Below are 8,471 nucleotides of genomic sequence, written 5' to 3'. Positions count from 1 at the left end.
TCTCAATCAGGACTCATGTTTCGATCTTTGTAGTCCTAACTTCAACAAATGGAAAACCTTCTTTCATTCGCTGTGTTGCAAGTTCGATCTCATTGACCATCTCGATGCTCCTCCACCCACCGACCCTAATGGCTCCTGGGAGGAAGCCGATTTCTGCATCCGCAATTGGCTCTTTAGCTCAGTCATCGACGCCCTCCTTGACCATGCCATGGGACCAGATCAGATGGCCAGGGACATCTGATTGCCATCGACAATGTCATCCAAACAAACAAGGAACCACGTGCAGTCTTCCTTCATCATGAATTTCACTCCATGATGCAACGCGATCTGTCGATGCTTTCCACCTGCTCTCTTCATCATGAATTTCACTCCGCCTATTGCCATGGCACAAAGACAACAGTAAATACTCTCCACTGCGTTAGCCATCCTATCACAGAGTCTTGATTGGTCCTCAACCTCCTATGCGGTGTCAACTCTCGCTTCTCCAGCATGGCAGAATCCGTTGCATGTGCACGTGTGATCCCCCGTCTTCACCTCCAGGAACACTCTCATCCTCAAGGAACTCCGTTTGGCCAACAAGGCAAAAGTCCAAAGGGAGACAACCCTCATTGCGCCCAGCAAAACCATCTTCTTGTGTTGCTATGTGTTATGCTTCTCTGGCAGTAGCAACAACACAACAAAGGTAACGACAAGGGGAATAAGAAGAAGCATGGTGTCCACAACAACAACTCCAATGGCAGTGGCCATGAAAGTGGTGGTGGCACCAGTGGCGGCCATGGCAATAGGGCCAACTGTCTCGGCGGACAGAACATCAGGGGCAGCTTTTCCTTCGCCGTTCCACGTACCACTAGACCATGGGTCTGCATCTCACCATGGGTTGTTCAACAGTACCCATGGCGCATTCCTAACAAAGACATCCTTCAACCCTATCCCAGTCTCATACTGCCTTTGCCAGCCCGTATTCCTCGCCGACCACCCCCGCAGCCTCATCGGCTTGGGAACAGGGTGGACTAGTGGCTGCCCTCAACCAGATGACAGTCCACAGCCCCATCTCTTGGGTCCTCGACACCGGCGTGACCTCACACATGTATTCCACCAATGGTATACTGGTTACTCACTTACCCAACTCTCCCACTTTTAGTTACATGTCATTGTTCTTCTTTTCTACCTATGGGCACGACCAAGCAGCACTGGACAAAAAGCCCCAAACCCAAAGACCGAACCCAAAAAAACCAACCCCGCACCCGAAAGAACCGAAACCCGATGCCCGAAATGTATTTGCGGGTTTTATGTTTGAAAACCCAAATTTATTTCGAGTAAATCGGGTTTATGTCTCCGATACCCGAAATACCCGACTACCCAAAATAAGAGTAACAATTTCTTGATTTCTTTGGTTTGAGCCTACCCCAAAAGGTAAAGCCCAAAATCGTGCAATGTAAGTCTTCGTTGTCTAATCCAACAACTAATTGGTGATTAGTTATCTTTTCCTTTGGCAGATTGCCATCGTGAATGGTGATGTAGTTGTCACACCCAGAGTTTCTATCCTAAGCCTAAATTCATAAAAAAAATTGTTAAATAACAATTCACATAAGTAACTCAGGAAAAATCCCTCCAAAGGAATTAATTTAAGTAAATCGAAGTTGCAAAATCATTAACTGGATTTAAATTCAAATTACAGAGTACAAAATTTTGCCCCAAAAGTTAAATTAAAAATCGGCAAAAATTGAGGCTTTTCCTTTTTCCCCCTCCTTTTCCTCTCCTTTTCTCTCTTTTCTTCCTTTTCCGAATTGGGCCACAGCCCAATTCTCCTCTCTTCTTTTTTTCCTTTCTTCTTTTTCCTTCCCCTCCCTTCTTTCCCCTTAGGTCGTCGGCCTAGCTGCTCGGCCTGTCTCCCCTCTTCCTCCCGCACGCCCTCCTCCCTCTCCCTCGGGCCGGCCTAGACGAGCATGGCCAAGCTCGCCACCTCCCTCCTCTGCCCACAAGTCTGCCTCCCCTCCTGCTCTCTCCCGGTATGACTCGGCCCGTCACCGCCATGGCCGAACGGCATCCCGCCGCCGCCGCCGCGTTTGCCGCCGCCTACCTCGCCCGTGGCTGACGCTGTCTCTAACCACCCATCCGCCCTAGCCAGCCGCACACCTCCCCTATAAAATCCCCCTCCCCGCTCGCCGCTGCGCTCGTTTCCCAGAGCTGCCGCCACACCTCAGTCCGCCGCTACCGATCCGATCTTGCTGTCCCCAGCTCGTTGTCCTCGCTGCCGGCCGTCACCTCGTGTCCCGCCGCCTCTCGACGCCTCCCTGCCTTCACCGCCGCTGGTGAGCGTCACCACCTCTCTCTCTCCGTCTCCTTTTTTTCGCCGTCACCCCACCCATCGCCGCCCTTGTTCCATCGCCGACCGTCGCCGTGCGCCGTCCCCGTCCCCGTCGCCGATCGCCGGTCGTCACCGCCACCCAATCCCGGCTGAGCGCCACCTCCCCGTTCCCTCCCTCTCTGTTTTCTCTCTCTGACCGACGGGTCCCACCAGCCGGCCACACCCTCTCCTCCTCTCTCTCTCCCCCCTGACCAACGGGTCTGACCCGTTAGTTAGCACTCCTCCCCCCACCCGCCGATAACTGGTCCCCACCTGTCAACCGCCACCTCCCTCCCTTCCTCTCTCCCCTCCGTGGACCTCACCCGTCAGCTCTCCTCTCTCCCTCCGCTGACGTCAGCGCCTCCTTTATTGCATAATAAATGCTATTTAGGACTTTCTGTTTAGCTTTAAAAACCCAGAAAACTTCTAAAATTCATAACTAATTCATCTAGTCTCCGTTTAAGTCCATTCAATTTTCATTAAATTAATAAAATTGCCAAGAATCGATTAAAAATACTTTCTTGTGCTGTTTCAGTAGAATTTGTGCATGTTTCATTTATTTTCTATGCTTTGTCGCTTGGATTCAGAGCCCGCGACGCGCCAATTAGTTCAAAATCATCGCCGAAGTACCCTAGGGACCAGAACAAGGCAAGTGGCATTCATCTTAGATCATGTTGAACCTATTATTGCAAAATACCTGCTTTATTTATTCAAACATGCATTGTTTTAGTTAAAGTATTTATTGTATTTATTTTTCGAGCTACCTATTATTATCCCGTTGTTTATCTATATTTATTTGTGTTATACCTGAAAGTGCATCTAGCCCCTAAACAAAGTTTTGGATGATTAATGACAATGTTAGCCAAGCATGTTTTCGCTAATGAGCTGTGGTTGCAGAGATGTTTAAAGGATCAATTCGATTGAAGGATTACGCGACTTACTTGATGCATGTGTGACATGGAGCGATCGTTCTATGAAGACGAAGGAGATCGAAGGAGATTTTATTTTTTGTTTTGAGTCATACGAACTCCGTACTATTAAGAGGGGTGACCAGAAGCTAAGCATGCATCCAAGAGTGGTCAGAGTTGTGTTAAAGTCAAGGGGAGTCTCGGCGTTGTTTTTCCAAGCAGCAGGGGCCGGACGGTTGGGCCCCCTGGCCGGACAGTCCGGTGGCAGGACGGTCTGGACCTTGGTCCGGCCCCTGCTCTGAGTGAGTGAGTTAAGTATCGGCCGGACGGTCCGGCCCCCTAGCCGGACAGTCCGGTTAGGTTTCTTTTTCAATGGCTAAGTAACGTCTGCCAGCCTATAAAAGTGGCTCTTGAGATCTAGCCGTTGGAGAGGCTTTCTGTTCGAGTTTTCTGGTTGCTAGTGCAAGTTTAGTACCTCTCAAGCCTCCCCACTAACCCAATACACCTCCTAGAGAGATTAATCGTTGGATCACGTCTTAGAGAGAGTGTTAAGGTTAGTGAGTGATAGAGTGTTCATTCTCGGACGTTGATGGATGCATGTGGAGTCAAGGTGGCTTATTACTCTTGGAGATTGATGTCCTAGATGGATAGGTGTCGCCCGCGAGCCTCCGATTCGTGTGGATCGCCCGGGAGCAAGTTGTGAAGGTTGGTGCCTAACCTCCGCAAGGAAATAGGTAAGATTGATAGTGAATTCTTGTGCTTTCTCATAGAAGGCTGCAGGGTAGAGCGAATTGCAGTCTAGGGCTGGGCAAGCCGCCTTGATCTTGACCTTGGTGGTCGATCGGAGGGGTTGCTAGTCCCTAGGTGTGAATTCGGAGACCCGTGTTGGCCTTGTGAGAGGAAGCCAAGAGAGGGAAAGGATCGCAGCAGCGCCTCAACGGAGAGTAGGATCGAAAGATCCGAACTTCGGGATAAATCTCTCATGTCTTTGTTCTTGTGATTTCATGTTCTGTTTGTTCCTGCGATCTTTTTGTTGTTTTATTCCACACACAATCACATCACGTTCCTAGGAACATCACCGAAAAGGTAGACTGTCAAGTCTGCATTTTTCACTGACCGGACGGTCCGGTGTTCTAACCAGGACGATCCAGCCAGAGCTCTCGGCCCAACCCGAGAGTGCCGACCGGACGGTCCGGCCCCTGTACTGACCGCTGTGATTTGAAAGAATTTTTCAGGACACCTATTCACCCCCCTATAGGCCGTCTCGCTGGGACTTCAATTGGTATCAGAGCCTATTCTTCTGAAAAGGCTTAAAAGGTTGAAGTGATCCAAGATGGGAGACAAGACTAGCGACGTTTCCAACAGCAACCGTAAAGATGATGATGGTGGAGAAGGCTCTACCAAAAAGGGAGCCTCTATTGAGTTTGATTACTCTAAACTCAATACTTCCGCATCTAACATTTCTATCTCTTCCGGCCGTGCACCTTCCTTTGATGGTACTCACTATAGGGCATGGAAACATAAAATGAGACTTCATCTAATCTCCTTGCATCCAAGTGTTTGGAAAGTTGTGTGCACAGGTGTGAAGGATATGCCGGAAGATGAAGAAGATCTCACTCCAGCGCAAGAGCTCCTCATCCACCGCAATGCTCAAGCGGCAAGCGTGATTTTTAACTCCTTGAGCCCGGAGGAATTCAACAAGGTTGATCAACTTGATGAAGCCAAGGAGATTTGGGACACGCTCCGCATTGCTCAGGAAGGATCAAGAGGGGTTCGAGAATCCAAGATTGAACTTCTTGAAGGGAAGCTAGGGAGGTTTGTGATGGAAGATGACGAAACACCTCAAGAGATGTATGACCGGATGATGGTCATAGTGAACAAGAGCCGTGGCCTTGGGAGTAAAGACATGACGGATCATGTGGTGGTGAAGCGCTTGCTACGTCAATTTCACCAAGAAATCCTACCTTGGTGACTTTGATCCGTGAGTCAAGTGGTTTCAAGAGAATGACTCCAAGTGATGTGCTCTCAAGGATCATCTCGCATGAACTCTTGGAGGAAGAAGCCAAGGAAGTTAAGAAATACGCCACCAATGCCGCCCAAGCCAAGAACAAGGAGATTACATTCAAGGCAAAGAAGACTAGCTCCAAGCTTCAAGAAGAGAGCTCAAGTGACTCAGAGAGTGAGGATGAAGAACTCGCTCTCTTGGTCCACAAATTCAAGATATTCCTTCCCAAGAAGAGCTATGGAAGAAAGGATGAGGATCGGTACAAGAGGCAATCCAAGAAAACATGCTATGAGTGCAAGGAGTTTGGGCACTTTATAGCGGATTGCCCCAAACTCGCTAAGAACAAGGAGGGCAAGGGCAAGACCAAGTATTTCAAGAAAAGGCCCGAGAGAGCTCACATTGGTGAAGAGTGGTTCTCAAGCGACAATGAGAGCGACAAAGAGGAGGAGCCCAAGTCAAGCAACACCAAGAGCAAAGGCGTCGCTACCATGGCCATATCGTCATCAAGCACGGAGCGGCTCTTCTCCAACTTGAGCGACGACGACGGTGATCATATGCCATTGTGCCTCATGGCGCAAGGACGCAAGGTATATCTACCTCCCAAGCATCATGTTGACTTTAGTGATGATGATGATATAGACCATGATAATGATGATGCTTTGCTTAGAAATTTTAGCAAACCCACTCTCATCCATATCGCTAAACTCATGAAAGTGCTAGAAGAAAAGGAAGGATCTCTCGAGAGGCAAGAGTATCTACTTATTCAAGAGAGGAAGGATAAAAAAGTGACTCTCTTGAAAAGGTCCTTGCCGGAAAGGATGAAAAGTTGGTTGATTTGTCTAAGGAGCTCACGCTAGCAAATCAAACCATAACCAATCTTAAGGATGTCAATGAAATTTTTGAGGAAACTATTGTGTCCATGAATGTGAGGCACAATGGTCTTGAGAATGAAATTGACAATCTTAAGCACAACCTCTCCAACTCTAAGGACAACACAATAGTCAATACCATTCTTGATTGTGAGAAATGCAAAACTATTGACTTAAGTGTTGTTGAGACTAACAATGCAGCTCTCAAGGAGTTGAAGAAAGAGAATGAGAGGTTGGAGACCTTGGTAAAGTTTGGATGCATTCGAACTTATCAATCCAAGGATGCTCTCTTCAAGACAATCACCTCTTATAACAACAAGGATAAGAGGGGTCTTGGATATTCCCCAAACTCAAATGCAAGCCCAAAAAGAGTAATGATCAATGGTAAACCATGTGTTGCATTTGTGAAGGAAAGAGAGTCAACTGCTGAAGAGGACACAAAAATCAGCTCTGAGGACAGACAGTCCGAACAAGGCCAGACAGTCCTGCCTGAGTCCTCTGTTCAATAGAGAAGGCAGGTCGGACAGTCTGGTCCAGCCCTGGCGGTCTGGTCCGGCCCCTCTGTTCAACAGAGAGGGCAGACCAGATAGTCTGGTCTGGGTCGGTCAGTCCGGTCAGACTTCTCGGTCTGGCAGAAGGGTCCGTCCGGACGGTCCGGTCCCAAGAACCGGACGGTCCGACCTGAGCTGTCTACCCGGCAAAGAGTACCAGCTAGACAGTCTGGTCCTACGGGCCGGACAGTCCGACCCCAGTAGGGAAGAAAGGTTGACTTTGAGCTCTCCTCAGTTCATGAGGATCCAACTCGGATCAGGCTTATCTATGGCTCTCATGTGATCATGAAGAACAACCGTGGAGGTGTGGTTGCTATCTTTAGTGGATCAAGTCAAGAGAAGCGAAGGCCAAACATATGGATCCCAAAGGAGTTGATCACTATTGTTAAGGGACCCAAACTTAAATAAGTTTAGGTACCTAAATTACATGCTTGACCTATTTCTTGTAGGCATACTCCTCCGGTGGCTCGAGTTGGGTGATCGATAGCGAATGCACTAATCATATGACCGGAGAAAGGAGTATGTTTATCTCACTCGACGAGAATGGAGGAAATTGTGATGACATTATCTTTGGAGATGACAACAAAGGAAAGGTAATGGGCTTAGGTAAAATTGCTATCTCCAAAGACAATTCTCTTTCAAATGTCCTTCTCGTTGAGTCCCTCAGCTACAATCTACTCTTAGTTTCTCAATTATGTAAGCTTGGATTTAATTGCCTCTTCACCGATATAGATGTTACCGTCTTTAGGAGAGATGACAAATCGGAAGTGTTTAAGGGAAGATTAAAGGGGGATCTCTATCTTGTCGACTTCGACAATGATAGAGTTAACTCTGAATCTTGCTTAATCGCCAAATTGACTCTTGGATGGCTTTGGCATCGACGCCTTGGTCACTCCGGGATGAGAAATTTGTCAAATCTTCTAAAGGGGAGCACATTCTTGGCTTATCTAATGTCATTTTTGAGAAAGACCGAGTTTGCAGTGCTTGTCAAGCGGGGAAGCAAGTTGGAACCTTCCACCCCACAAAGAACATCATGATGACTACAAGACCATTGGAGTTATTGCACATGGACCTCTTTGGACCAATAGCCTATCCCATACTAGTTGATGATGATGGTGACAATAAAAACCTTGGGGATGGGATTGATGTCGTGGGCGCATGTGAGCAAGAATCGGCTCCGGCCCCCTCGGTGCACTATCCTCGAATTCATCAAACAGTACAAAGGGATCACCCGGTGGACAACATCCTTGGTGATATGAGAAAAGGGGTAATGACTCGATCCCGAATTGCAAGTTTTTGTGAAAATTACTCGTTTGTCTCATCTTTGGAACCAGTGAGAGTGAAAGACGCGCTTGGAGACCCGGATTGGATAATGGCCATGCAAGAAGAGCTCAACAATTTCAAAAGAAATGAAGTTTGGTCTCTAGTGGAAAGGCCCAAGCAAAATGTCATCGGGACCAAGTGGGTTTTTCGGAACAAGCAAGATGAGCATAGGGTCGTCACAAGAAACAAAGCACGGTTAGTGGCTCAAGGTTTCACTCAAGTCGAAGGACTTGACTTCGGTGAAACCTTTGTGCCAGTTGCCCGTTGAGTCCATTCGTATTCTATTAGCTTATGCCGCTATCCATGATTTTAAGTTATACCAAATGGACGTCAAGAGCGCCTTTCTCAATGGACCAATCTTCGAATTGGTATACGTGGAGCAACCGTCGGGCTTCGAGGATCCAAAGCACCCCTACCATGTCTACAAGCTACACAAGGCTCTATATGGGCTCAAGCAAGCACCAAGGG

This window comes from Oryza brachyantha, chromosome 6 (assembly GCF_000231095.2).
Source record: "Oryza brachyantha chromosome 6, ObraRS2, whole genome shotgun sequence".
Classification (NCBI taxonomy): Eukaryota; Viridiplantae; Streptophyta; class Magnoliopsida; order Poales; family Poaceae; genus Oryza; species Oryza brachyantha.
This window is presented reverse-complemented; position numbering follows the sequence as displayed.